Source organism: Petaurus breviceps, unplaced genomic scaffold (assembly GCF_028583685.1).
Source record: "Petaurus breviceps papuanus isolate PSGF00001 unplaced genomic scaffold, PetGlider_PUasm1.0 90865, whole genome shotgun sequence".
NCBI lineage: Eukaryota > Metazoa > Chordata > Mammalia > Diprotodontia > Petauridae > Petaurus > Petaurus breviceps.
Window position 1 is genome coordinate 14,716,218 of NW_027187367.1, and position 14,578 is coordinate 14,730,795.

Consider the following 14,578-nt stretch of genomic DNA (forward strand, 5'->3'; position numbering starts at 1 on the left):
CTTTTTTTTTTTTTTTTTTTTTTTTTTTTTGCTGCCATACAACCAATCAACTTATAATCACTGTATATTTCCAGAATAGCCAAAAAGTTAAATGGACAATCAGCTATCACAGTAAATATTGGCAGTATTGTTACTACTTGTTTGTATCCCAAATATAAAAGCTTTAAACCATCAGATATTATAACATAAAAAATCCAATTCACATGAAAATAACATTATAACATAGGGTTAGCAGAACTGATAAAGTAACATAGCTAGTTTTACACAACTTTTTCTCCATCTATTAGTTTCAACAAAACTCAGATTGAAAACTGATTTGTCACTCAATTTTTACAGTATAAGAGGACTTTACAATTTAGATTTTACAATTTAGAGATACCATAATAGAACAATGACATAATGACAGTAATTGCATTTCCGATTCATCACATACCAAAATTATTGATAGAAAATTAGGCTTACCAAGTGCAGAGGCTTTTCTCCTCTCCCCACAGTTGCAGAGCTTGGTTGTGGTCCCCGGGATTTGAAAGGAAAGAGGGTCGTCTGCATGCCCCAGGGGCCCTCAATATAGCTGCTATGCCTCCCCCCAATGTTTTTAGCTGTTCCAACTTTTACTCCAATAAATTTTGTGTCCACTCCTTAGAAACTTCTTTGAAAGTGATAGCTTTGACTTCCCTAGCAAGGGGAGAGGGAGTGGCGCCTACTCCCTTATCCCAGTTCTAGAGAACCCAAAAACCTCACCTTATGTATCAAATCTTGGAAAATATTCCAATTTGCCTAAATGCCAAATAGTAAAATGAATTCCAACTTTTCTTTAGCATCAAATTAGGAGTGACACTTTTCAAAGATGACCAGAATGCATTCAGTTGCCTTTTAGTTGCATTCTGTTACACAAAACTTTTCTCTTTTAAGTGAGGCAGGAAATAGTTAAATGTTACTCTTCCTGTTGGACTTTGATTAAAGCCCCTTTAAAATCATATACTCTAATTCCAACCTAACATTTCTCCTATACTCTTTCACTTGCATTTACCATCATATAACCTAAACAAGACAATATTTTGCTCTCTTTCTCTCCCTTTCCAGCCTGCACTCAGCAGCAGGGGAAAGAAAGGAGGGAAAGAGATACAGCATTTCAAAGGAATACACAGGCCGGCTGTGGATGACCCTTGGCCCATAATGGACCTGATGACTGGATAGGACAAACAAAGACACAGAAGGGACAGAACACAGCAGAAACACAAGATACGACACGTAACAGTTCTGTGCACAGTACCATTCACGCAAAACATGTACCACTCATTCTAAACAAGCAACTAAGTGGGACTCGAACCCACAATTTAATCACCTAAACCAGAAAGAGTAATTAGGTGGGACTTAAGGTGTTATCTATCTGCTTCTTAAAAGTGAACGGGCCTCCGGCAAGGTTGAAGGGAGGAGGATGGCTTCCTTCCACCCATTCGCCCCACCACGGCCCATCGGCCTGGCTGCACCCCCGCATGTTGTATCCAGGGGCAGATGGTCCATATTTTTTCTACAAACTGGCGGCACGTTCTTATTGGTATCTTTACGCCACCCTTCGCGCACACTTTATAAAGCTGCGCGGCAATAACTCCTTTCTCCTCGGGCAAAATTGCGGGGACACTTATTTCCCCTGCACTCATTGCCAGTCCCATCTTCTCAATGGTACTCTTTTACCGATGAGGCTGTCTGGAGAGCTAATTTACAGCCCAGACGGTCTTCTCGGACCCTACCCACGCCCCTCGTTGGGCACCAGTTGTGGGGGGCTATTGATATCCCGTCCTCTCACTTACCCATAGTAAGTCTTCGGTCGTCACCGGCCTCCTAGGAGGAATTACCACCGGCCTCCTAGGAGGAATTACCAGACAGAGCACCCGAGGTTTGCAGGAGTTGTTTATTCAGGCTCAGCTACATCGCGACAAAGAGAGCTGACTTCCGTATCAGAGCAATTTATAGGTACACATAGCCAATCATCTTCTATAGCTCTATTCATTACCTTTTAAGGTCATACATCAAGCAAGCAGGCACTAGCCCATATACCATTACTTCCTGGCCCCCAACAGAAAGGATGTGTTTAGGGCAGCACAATGACAAGGGCATGACCCAACTATGACTTATGTAGTGGGAACAGGTCCTTTCTGTGTAGGTCCATGAGAAGTCAAAATTCCCCTTTTTCCCTACTATAATAAAGTGCAAATGGGTCCATTCCTCTTGTCAGTGGGAGCTACCTCCATCCTAGGAGATAATTTCCTAGTCCCTTCAGTTACTCTGCCTGCTTCTCATATGGTATCTAGATGGGTATTGAGGAAAGAGCGCTAGGTTTGTCGTCAGACACTCTGCTGTTAAATGGGTGACTTTGCATGAGGTACTTAATCTTCAGCCTTAAGTTTCCTCGTCTGCATGCGGAGGGCCTCTGTTTCTATATGCCTTTTGGGCATTGTCCTTCCTCTTGTCTGCAGGCCAAGGGCCTACTGTTGAACACTGGTGTTTCCCTGGGTCTAGTACAGAGGATCTCCAGGGATCCACCTTCATGTGCTCTCCCCATTGGAAGGCAGGGGAGAAAGAAAAGCATTAAGCATCTGTATACAGTAGATACCACGTACCAGGTTTGTTAGCATGTTGTACCAAGTTTGATCTTCACAGAAGCCCTGGGAGGAAGGTGCTGTTATTATCTCTATTTTACAGTTGAACAAACAAGCTAAGTGACTTGCTCAGGGTCACTTGTCTCATAAGTATTTGAGGTTGGATTTAATAAAGTTCAGGTCTTCTTCACAGCAGGTCCAGTGCTTTCTCCATTATGCTGCCTGGTTGCCCTGAAGCATTCTGCAGAGCTGCATAAGGTAGGTGAGAGCCAGGCAGCTGGGACCTACTGCAAACGACCACCTAGGTGGTCAGTGCAGGGGTGACACTGCCCGTCCCATTCAACTCCTCCATGTAGGCAGTCACATCCAGGCCACCCAGAGGCAGCTCAGCAGAACCAAACCTGGGATTAGCCTCTGACCCTGTCTCTGGTCTGGATTAGCTATGTCACCTGGATGGAGCCTGCCACCTCTCAGAGGGGGCCCGTTTCCTCACCTGTAAAATGGAGAGGAGAACATCTGCAGTACTTCCCTGAGTGGTGAATGCCAGTTTTTATTCTATTCAGAATTCACGTGCCAGGGTCTGAAAAAAGGCATGGGAAGCCAGTCACATGCACACTCAGACATTGTTGGTGGTATGAATTGGTCCAGTTTTCTAGAAGTTGATTTGAATTGTGCAAGGAAAGTCTCTAAATTGTTCATGCCCTTTCATCTGGCAATCCCAATGCTGGGCATAGGCCCCAAGGAAGTCCAAGGCAGAAGGCCCTCCAGATACCAAACTATAAATAGCAATACTTTTTATAGTAGCAAAAAGATGAAAACAAAAGAAGTATTTGATTAGGGAAGAGATAAAAACCATGTGGTATATGGATGCAAGGGGATAGTATTGTGACCTAAGAAACTCAAAATACGTGGAATACAGAAACATAAGAATAACTGTTATGAATAGAGTAAGGGTAAAGAAAGCAGAATCAAGAAATTAAAGCATGTGGTGACTATAGTAATGTAAATTTTTAAAAAACTCCAAAAGAAAGGTGAACTCTGAAAAATCACAATCAACTTTTTTTCTCCCCTTTCAGTAGAAAGGCAGGGACCTGCAGGCATGGAATGTCTCTGTGTATACTGTTTGTAAATATAAGTACATGCACACATATACAAATATATGTATAAAAATAAGTAAAACTGTTTGATCTGTCATTGGTCTCATGCTTTTCTTTGTTACAAGAAGGGCTCAATTGGGGTTTGGAAAATAACTGAAGTGGGAAAACACAAACATTCATAAAACCAATTGAAGTCAGATACACAGAAGTTATTCTCACCGCACTTGAGTCCCTGATGGATACAGATGATATATTGTCTCTGAATTCCCTAGAGGCTGACAGTCCTCCTTCTCTCTGTCTGTCCAATTACTCTGTCCCTCTTCTCCAAAGGCCTGCTCTCTCCAGAAAGCACCCCATGATGGAAAAATGACCTTCTCTCAGGTGTACTACTCCATCAAACATTCTCTGGTGTCTTAGTGGGTACCCATAGTCCCAAAGTTTGAGAAACTTCCAGAGGACAGGTAACAGCTGCTGGTCCTATCCTTATCACCCAAAGGTACTTCAATCAAGGTCAGAGAGATATTAGACCTGTGTAATCAAGCAGCTGAGTCTGAAGCTTAAGAAAAATAGAGCAGTGGTCAACTTCTCCCTCCCACTGTGAGAACTAGAAAGAATATTTGAACCTCCCTTCCAGTTTTGCCTCCCCACAAAGTTCTCCCTGCTCCCAAACTGTCCTTTGATCAATTCTCGTATTTCTGCCACACCCCTAACAACTCTCTTCTTTATAGCTGTCTCAGGCAGTGTCCCTGAAGGGTCCTGAGGAAAGCACACAGCCCTTCTCTGCTGTTGTTCATTCCCCAGGCTGCCCCTTCTATATAGGTAGTACTATGATTTAAAGTAAGGACCTTTAACTAAAAAAAAAAAATCTCCTCTCAAAGACATCACCTAATTATTATCATTCTCAAAAACATAAGTTAGCAAGTCTTAAGCTTCCTGTAAGTAATACTAGGAGTTCATCTCTTTTATGAAGTCTCTAATGCTGGGACTAATCTACAAGGCCTTTCCACATGCATTTTATTTGTAATATTTCTGTTGAGTGTGAATTTTCTGACGCTAAAGTTTTCCTATTAGGGGAAGGTTATCCTATAAACACCAAACTTCTGGAGTTCTTTTCAATGTTAATTCTCTTGTGTTGAAGAAGCCCTCTTTCCTCATTGAAAGTCTTTCCACACTCACTGCATTTGTAGGGTTTCTCTCTGATATGAATTCTCTCATATTGAAGAAGCCCTCTTATTTCACTGAAAACCTTTCCACACTCACTACATCTGTAGGGTTTCTCTCTGGTATGAATTCTCTGATGTATTATAAAGGACAACACATGAGTGAAGGGTTTTCCATATTCAAGATATCTATGGGGCTTTTTCTCAAGATGAGTTCTTTGATGTCTTGCAAGGGAAGAGCTGGAGCTGAAAGATTTCCCACATTCACTGCAGTTATAAGGTTTCTCTCCAGTATGAATTCTCTGATGACTTGTAAGGCTTCCCTGTGCACTGAAGACTTTCCCACATCTATTACATCTATATGGCTTTTCTCAAGAAAGAATTCTCTGATGTACAATAAGAGATGAGCTTTCACTGAAAGCTTTGGAACATTCACTACATTTATAGGGCTTCTCCCCAGTATGAGTTCTTTTGTATTGAGTGAATTGCCTACTATAAAACAAAGCTTTCCCACGTTCATTACACTTAAATGTTTTCTCTCCATCATGAAAATTTTGAAGTTGAGCAAGACCTCCCTGCTGACTAAAGACTTTTCTACACTCATTACATTTATAGAGTTTCTCTTCAATATCAGAGTTCTTCTGATATAGATCACTGCTCACTAAAAGTTTTTCCACAGTCATTACATTTATAGGGTTTCTCTTCCACATGTATTTACTGATTTAGTTTGAGTGATGAGCTGTTACTGAAGGCTTTTCCATATTCACTACTTTTACAGAGTTTCTCTCTAGAATGAATTGTCTGATGTTGCGTCAGATCTGAAGGTTGAGTGAAGGCCTTACCACATATGTTACATTTATAACGTTTAACTCCAGTGTGAATTCTCTGGTGCTGAGTAAGGTACATTCTCTGGCGGAGGACTTTTCCACATTCATTACATTTACAGGGTTTCTCTCCACTATGAATTTTTTGATGTTCAGTAAGATGTCCTCTATGGCTGAAGGTTTTTTCCACGTAGGGTTTCTCTCCTGTATGAATTCTCAGATGTACAATAAGACCTACACAACTGCTGGAAGGCTTCCCACATTCATAACATTAATAGGATTTCTTTCTACTATGACTTTTGGGATGTAGAATATGAGATGAGTTATTACTGAAGGCTTCTGAATAATCACTAGACATTGAAGGTGTCTCTCTAGAACAAACTGTCCAATGCTGAATAAGCACACTGAGTACTACTCTCACCAGATGTATTACCTTTATAAGTTTTCACCCCATTATGAAGTCTCTGGTGTTTAGTAAGGTATCTTCTCCAGCTAAGTGCTTTTCCATATTCACTACATTCATAGGGTTTTTCTCCACTATGGATCCTCTGATGAGCTGCTGCAGAAGGGCTTTGCTACTTTCAGTGCATTTATAACGTTTACCTCCAGTTTTAATTCTCTGACACTGAAGAAGGTTCACATCATGTGGTTGGCTTTTATGCATTCACAATGTTTATGGGATTTTTCTGTAGTATGAATTTTATGATGTAGTGTAAGCTGTGAATGACTACTAAGGCTTTATTGCATTCATTACATTTGTAAGGCTTCTCCGCAGTATGAATTCTTTGGTGTTCAGTGAGGCGACCCCTTTGGCTGAAAGCTTTTTCACTTTCACTACATTTATAGGACTTCTCTCTAGTATGAATTTTGTAATGGGAGAGTGAAGTGTGAGTGGTTGCTAAAAGTTTTACCACATTCATTACATGTATATGGTTTCTCCACTGTGGGTTCTCCAATATTCATTAAAGTGTTCCCTTTGGGTGAAAGCTTTTCTACACTCACTACATTTTTAGGGCTTCTCTTCATTATAAATTTTCAGATATTGAGTAAGGTATCCCCTTTGAATGAAAGCTTTTTTGCATACACTGTATTTATAAGATTTCTCTTCCATATTAGTTCTCTGATGTTCCACAAGTCCTATGTACTGAAAGGAGGCTTTCCTGCAATCATGACATTTATGGGGTTTGGTTCCAGTGTGAATTCTATGGTGTATTAAGGATTGAGCTGTTGAATGAAGTCTTTCCCACATTCATAACATTTATGTGGTTTCTCTCCAGTATGAAATCTGTGATAGAGAATAAGGGACCATTTATTGCTAAGGGTTTTTCTACAGTCACTACATTTGTATGGTTTCTCTCCATTATGAATTGTTTGATGTTCAGTAAAATGTCCACTCTTGAGTGAATGCTTTTACACATGTGTTACATTTATAGGGCTTTTCTCCAGTATAAATTCTCTGATGTAGCATAAGATAAGGATTGTAACTGAAGGTTTTACCACATTCTGTACATATATGATTTATATCTGGTTCAAATTTTATGATGTTGAGTAAGGCGTTGCCTTTGCTGGAAGACTTTGCCAAATTCATCAAATGCATAGGGTTTTTCTCTAGTGATCACCCTATGATATTGAGTAAGATGTGAATGGTAACTGAGGCTTGTTGCAAGCATCAATCATTTGAAGTTTCCTTCCTGAGGAGATTCCGTTATAGCTATTCAGGTCTGAAGACAATTTAAAGCTATTTCCATGTGTATCATATTTATGGAAACTTTTTTCTGAAGGTTCATTCCTTTGTCTTTCAGGGACTGATCTTTGCTGTAAATTTTTCCTAAATATACATTTACACTCTTTTGACTTATTGGAAATTTTCTTTCTTTGCCTTAAGTCTCTCTTCTGCTTGTCCTATAATGCCTGTAAAACCTCTGGCAATAATTGCCAACTTCTCCAAACTTAAAATCCTTGGGATCGTCTCTTGAGAGTCTTTCCTGGGATGATTTCTTCCCTGAAATGCCCTGCTTTAAAATTGTTTTCTTGGTCTTTATATTACTATTTTGCTCTGAGCAAGCTTGAGGGAGCATGGGAGACATCATCAGGTGGAGGAAGGAGGCCCCTGAAAAGGCAGACATTGTGTAACCTGGGGGATTATAAACTGAAGAATAGTTTCTTCTTTCAAATCCAGGGAGTGATTGGGAACAAAGGTTTTTGGGATGTTGTTTTGGTTTAAGAACAGAGAACTTCTATGTATATTTTAAATAACCTTCACAGAAGCTTCTCTGCTTTTCTCCCAACAGCATCCATGGGCCTTCCCTATACTCCAACTGGGAGATCAGCTCTGGCTTGGAAACCAGAACCCTCAGGAAGACCAGATGTCAATCTTTCTCCAGCATCACCTCCTAGTACAGACTTTTCTGAGCTGGGTCCAGGTGTCTCCACTCTTCCTGGTTGAAGGCCACAGCCACATCCTGGAAGGTCAGTGATGCCAGGGAACCAGGGGCTGCCAGGAGCCCAGAGGTCACTCCCTTCTTGCATAAACCTCTATTCATCTCTCAGGAGAGGGCAGAGTCTCTGTCCTCAGTCTCTGGGGCCTCTCTCACACTCTCCATGGTCACTTCTCTTGGGTCCTCCTTTTCGAGGGCTGTATGCACATCCTGCCCCCTGGGGTCCAAAGGCTTCAGATTCTGCTCCTTGTCCTCAGCCACTGCCCAGGAGCTCTCCAACTGCCAGGCATGTGCCTCTTGATCATCCCTATCACCCTTTCCGTAAGCCAGAATTACCCTTTCTCCCATCTGGGCATAGTCTTCACTACAGGTTTAACCACTAGGTGGCACTGCTTGCTACTAACCTGATCTTGTTCAACAGGCTGGATCAGGTTCTGAATCAATCCCACCCACCTGGGTGGAGGTCCTGAGTTGGGGGTTGGGGGAAGAATGCCAAGCCCTATGATCCTCAGAGAGGGTGCGCAAGTCCTTTCACTCCCAGCTCACTTTTCTCTCAGAGTAGCAACACTAATGTATTAATCTAGGGGGTGTGATTGGTATGGATTTATCCAATCAGAATCAAGTCTGAGTTTCTACTTTATTAACAAAACTCTGCCTCTTCTCTGAATTTCCTGTTTCACTGAGACCTAGTCCCATGACTATGGCATGATGGAGTGGCTCCCCAGAGAGACATGAACATAGGTAGAACATGCTTGCCTGTGTATAATGTTTTACTCTTGGCCCAGGTGGAATGCTTAGAGTTTGATCAGACATTAAAGATGCCAAGGTCACCCACTGCATTTTGGGGACACTGCCAGTCATCTTGACTTTTGTCCTGCCACTGGACTTAGGTGACTCTGGAAGAGAGAGTGAGGCTGAAGACTTTCCTCAATTCTGCCCGTTTAGATCCCATTTGAGAACAAGTCAAGGCCTCGCCCATGAAAATGAAATGAAAGACAAACAACAATACAACCACTCTTGACTCAGGGATGATAAAAACAGCAAACACTAATCAAACATCTACTGTGCTATCACACACTGGCTGCTCCTCCCAAACCCGGGTGATCTGAAATAGTACGTAGGCTGTCTCAAACTCAAAAGTTCTAGAAAAGGCCTACTTCAGTCTGCCTAGCTCCCTACAGATGCTAGAGGCCAATGATGGTGCTATTGACAGAGTACTAGACCTGGAGTCAGGGAAACCAGAGTCCGAATCTGGCATCAGATCTCTACTAGCTGTGTGATCCTAGTCAAGTCACTTATCCTCTGTTTGCTTCAGTTTCCTTGACTGTAAAATGGGCATGGGTTATTGTAGGGATCAAATGAGGTAATGTAAAAAAAAAAAAAAAGCTAAGCACAGTTCCTGGTTCACAGAAGGCATTATATAAATGCTTATTCCCTCCTCTTTCCTTTCCCTTCTTTGAATGGACAAAGAAATGCTGATAATACAGTGCAGCTCCCAGATGATGTTCAATTTATGCCTTCAGGCAGGGCCTGGTAAAGACTCAGGACCTTTGGACTCTTGTACTCAGATCTTCCTCCTCATTCCATTAGTGATGACCTTGAGGTCTGGGGCTTTTCTGTTTTGTCTCCTATCACTGGCAGCGACTTCTGTTTCTTGCCACATCTAGCTCATTTCTTGTGGAATAGAGTGAGCTGACTCAACAGCAGACCCTGGCAAGGAGAACCATTGACAGTTCTACTCTGGTGTCTCTCTGACCATCAGCCCTGGTAACTGGGAAAGAGGAAACGTCCCCTCTATCTCTTCAAGTCCAGTGACTTTGTCTACCCTTTACTACTGCATGTTATAATTTTCACTTGCTATTCTCTTCTTGTGCTCTCTCATCCTGCGCTCACTCTACCAAACAGGCAGCTACAAAGCATTGTTCTGTCGGGCAGGAGGAAGGGCAAATAGGAAAAGAGGAGGGCTGCTCAGCTGAGATGGCATCTCACAGAGCATAGCACAGTGCGTGGCACACAGTAGGCACTTAATGCTTCTCCCCTTCTCTCCTCACTTCGGAACACAGCATGACTGCACACACTCTGGAGGATAAGTAGAAGAGGAAGGTAGCAAACCCTTCTTCTTGGCAGGGAGAGCCAGACACGACTAAACTTGTGACAGCAGCCACGTTAGGCAGGCCCCTACTAGCCCTTCCTGCCCTCCCCCTCCACTCCCCTCCCCTAAAAAACACTAGCTCAAAGAAGCATATTTAAGAGACTAGATAGCTCGCAAAAGCCAACCCAACTAACTCACAGGTCTGACAGCTCTTATAGATCTGGGAATCTGGCAGAAAATGCCATCTCCTTCCTCCTATACCTGAAATCAGAACGTGGCCTGGAATACCTTTGCCCCAGTGGACTGAGGACTTTTTCCTATTTTGTATAAATAAAGTTGAGTATCCATGGCTGCTGACCTGCTGCACCTATCTGGCAATTTATGCATGCAAAGTCCATCTGTAGTTACAGTCCAGCCTTGGAGTAGGTCCTTCAGTGCTCTTGTGGCTTAGCAATAGGAGTTAGTTTTATGTGCTTCTCTGTGGATCAACTGCCCTGTGCACACTTGCCTCTCAGTCACAGGTTCCCACCCAGTCAGGGTGTTACCCTAGCAGAATCATGGGTAAGGAGACTCACCATCCATCCCTAAATTGGTCTTGTTTCCATGCCCATCAGCCTCCATCTCTTTTAAGCTTAGATAATACATTCTGAAATCCCAGACACTGCAGGTCCCACTAATGGTGGATTCAAAACTTTTATTGACTTGGAGTTGGCCCAAAGACAAGAGTGTTTCCTGATTCTTTCATGCCTTCTCATCCATTCCAGTGAGCCCAAAGAGCAGACGCCTGAGGATGCAAATTGGATTAACCTAAATATGACCCACATCCTCATGATACTTCTTCCTCAAATTAACTAATGCTGAGGAAAACGTTTCCCTGGATCATCTAAAATGGATATCACCTTGAAGTTGAAGCCACACTTGAGCTGTGAGGGCACTATCTGAAGGGGTCACGATGCCTTCTTATTGTTCATACTGATCATATGAATCTGGGGCACCTTTAGACCATTTGTCCCCTTAGTAAACACAGAAGTTCTGGACACTGATTGTCTGTCCAACTTCCCCTTTGCATATGACTCAGGATAGTGGCTCTATAATGTTGGACATATTCTTCTCAGCTCCAAGCCACCTTCAGCCATATTGCTCAGCTAGATCCTGCCCCAGAGCTCTCTCCCTAATACAAGGAAGATCAAGATATGCTTTGTATTGTTCAACTAGATTTTGTGGCCCCCTGAAGGCTTTGGGTTTTGATTGTCAACTTGGTCAGTCAATCAATCAATCAATCAATCAGCACTTATTACGTGACTACCATGTGCCAAGTACTGTACTAAGCACTGGGAATACAAAGAGTCCTTGCTCTGAATGAGCTCACATTCTCCCATATACAACACATGTGTGTATGTCTACACACATTTACATATATGTACATACATAGAGCACATATACATCAAGTGCATACAAAATTTTTGTTGGGGGGGGAAGCAGGATAGACTCTAACAATCTGAAGAAGGATCAGAAAAGTGAGCATTATGCAAAAGTGATGTCTGAGGTGGGAGTCTGGTCCTAACATACCCTGATTTTGGCCAGTGGCATCATACCTTTCGTTAATCTAGTCCTTTAACTCCCAGCCAGAACCTTGACATTGTTAAAAAGAAGAGAAGGGAGCTGAGGCTTTGCCATGACTATAGAACCCCAAATTCCATTATCCAGAACCAATATCCCCTTATCCTTTGAGCATGATCTGATGGGCCATTTGGCAAGAGTGGGGAAGGTCAACAAATTGCACTTCTGGGGGCATGTAACATGATCCACACAGGAAAAGACATTACAAGACAGATGGAGTGCCAGTCTTACATGTATGAATACTGGGTCGCACCATTCAGATGGAGCAATACTCCCATCATTTTTCAGAGGTTCAGAAATTTGACGATTTGAGATCTGCTAATCAGGAGAATAGTGGTTTACTTTGGTAAGGTATTCCCAGGATCCTTTGTACCACACTGAAGCAGTCTGAGCTAATCCTGGCCCCCAAAACCTTTACTAGCATCTGCTATTAAGCAAATTGGAGAAATGCCAGATTGTGGAGAAAATATAGTTCTTGGGGCACACCAGAAGTTTATGTGGGGGCCATATTACAATAGGGTACAGGGAAAGTGGTTTCTCAGCTTCACAGAGTACTAAAACCATTTGTTGATTCCCTTGATGATCATATTTATGTGATCTGCTGAAGCACCCAAACTGAGGTTGCATCTAATGATCTGTAGAATGTAGTTCATAGCAATTCTTATCCTGATACATACAGATTTACAGACACAATTCATTGTGAAAGTTTAAGCATCTGACTTAGCCATGGGAGCCATCTTTTAAGCCCACTCTGTTTTAACTCAGACCTGACCCTTTAGATACTTCTTTCTCCAATTGACTAACATAGGCAAGAATGCTTCCCTGGGTCATCTACTTAAAGTTGAAGCCACGTTTGAGCTGTGAGGGCATCATCTAAAGGGGCCATGATGCCTTCTTATCATCCATATTGATCATAAGAATCTGGGGCATCTTCAGACCATCAGTACCCTTAGTAAATGTTAGACCCAAGATCCACTGTGCTTTGTTTCTTAATAGCTTTAAAAGGCCATTTCTAGTTATTGGAATCTGTGGGTGAATTGCTGTGACAAAATCAGTATTTTGGATGCTAAGTGTAGCAAATAACAAAAACATGCCTTCTATAAACCACTGACTTCACAGTTGCCGTGCCCCAAATGCAAAGATTCAGGATGTCCCTACGTGGTTCTTACTGTCTATCCTCAGTGTAAGTGCCACACCTATGCTTGAGGGTTGAGTTGTCTAAGACAGGCTCCCAAATATCAATTTCGTGAATTATGACAAAATCACTTTTTACCCAAATTGGACCTTTCAAGACTCTGCCTAATACCACAAGTCATTGACGGGTAGGAGAAGTACATTGCGTAGGACACCTTAGATTCCTAGAAACATCTGGGTTAACTCCAGACTAGCTTGTCTATGAGGAGATTTGACTCCTCATAGGTAATGGCCAAGATAGGAGCAAGGGATTAGACTGGATCCCATTTGAGAAGTGGCTCAACTATTTCCACTGATCTTCAACTGATTGCTGCTGCTTGAGATCAACTTAAAAACCACGAATGTTTTTCTGGTAATTCACTATCACATTAAATCAGAGGATACTATGATTGGAGAAGAATCAAAACTATAGGTGCCCCAAAGGACAAGAGGAAGATGCATGGTGGAGGGTGAGGGCTAAAGGTAACCGGTGGAGGAGGATGATCTGAATGTGATTAGCAGTTGAAAGGCTATCCACAAGGATGTGAATGGCTGGAAAAAGAGGTGGAGCATTCGTGTTGTATGAGACGTGACATTTAGACCGCTCCAACACTACCCTGGAGTCCCCAAAATATTGAAAGAATCAGACAATTGACTTATGAGAAATCAGCATTTGGTTGATGGGATGAAAGGCTTCAGTAATTACCATGCCTATTCTAAATTGGAGGGTGAAGACTTGTCCAATGTCACCAACAAGGTCATAGCATTCTATAGAGATTGATGATCACTGGGGGGATCATTCCAAGCTTGCCAGAGTGAGTCATGAGCTGTTCCCTGGATGCTACCCTTTTTCAGAGTTGTCTGGACACAATAGTTAGTACAGTTGGAGTAAGAGCATTATCTATCAACTGCCTACCACACACAGAGGACATGGAAACAAGAGGTCTCTATGAAGCAGAGACTTGAAAAGGAAGCCCTGCCAGATGTGGAAACCATCAGCCAATCCTCCTAAACCATGGAAGGTGAGAATTGAGCATTTTCTCTGGGGAAGGAAGGGAGCTGAACTGGGCTAGTCATGCCCTCGGAAGATGGGAGTGGGTGGTGAGGAAGACTCTGAAGGGGCTTGTGGGGGGATGCAACAAGGACAGCTCTGATAAATGCTGAAAAAAGTTATTGATAGTGATATGCTTGCTGAGAGCCTTGTTTGGCTCACCCATTATGGCAGAAAATCTGCAGATGTTCCAATCCCTGCCTACCCTCTATGCATTTATATTCAAATGTAGGGGGACTGCATATGTAACAGTAACAGAGCCGGGGCTTTTGGAATCTGCCTCTTTTTCCATTTTTCTTGGCTTTCCCTAGGCTACAACCAGAAGAAGAATGATGAACAGAACTAGAAAAGTAGTCTAGCTCCACTTTCCTTGAGGAAACTGAGTCCTAGCAAAATTAAGCAGTGTTGTACAGAGCAGCATGATTTCTCTCTGACTTTGTTGACAGGGGACTAGACTGTGACAAACCAAACCTTATCTCTGATTTGAACAACTGTGTTTCTGGGAACTGTGGATGAGATCAGG

The 14,578-nt window shown here is 42.4% G+C and overlaps 1 pseudogene; it reads right to left on the reverse strand.

The window, feature by feature from the left end:
• Positions 1 to 4,775: 4,775 nt before the first annotated feature.
• On the reverse strand, positions 4,776 to 8,467 carry LOC138150230 (zinc finger protein 845 pseudogene; annotated as a pseudogene).
• Between the last annotated feature and the right edge of the window lie 6,111 nt (positions 8,468 to 14,578).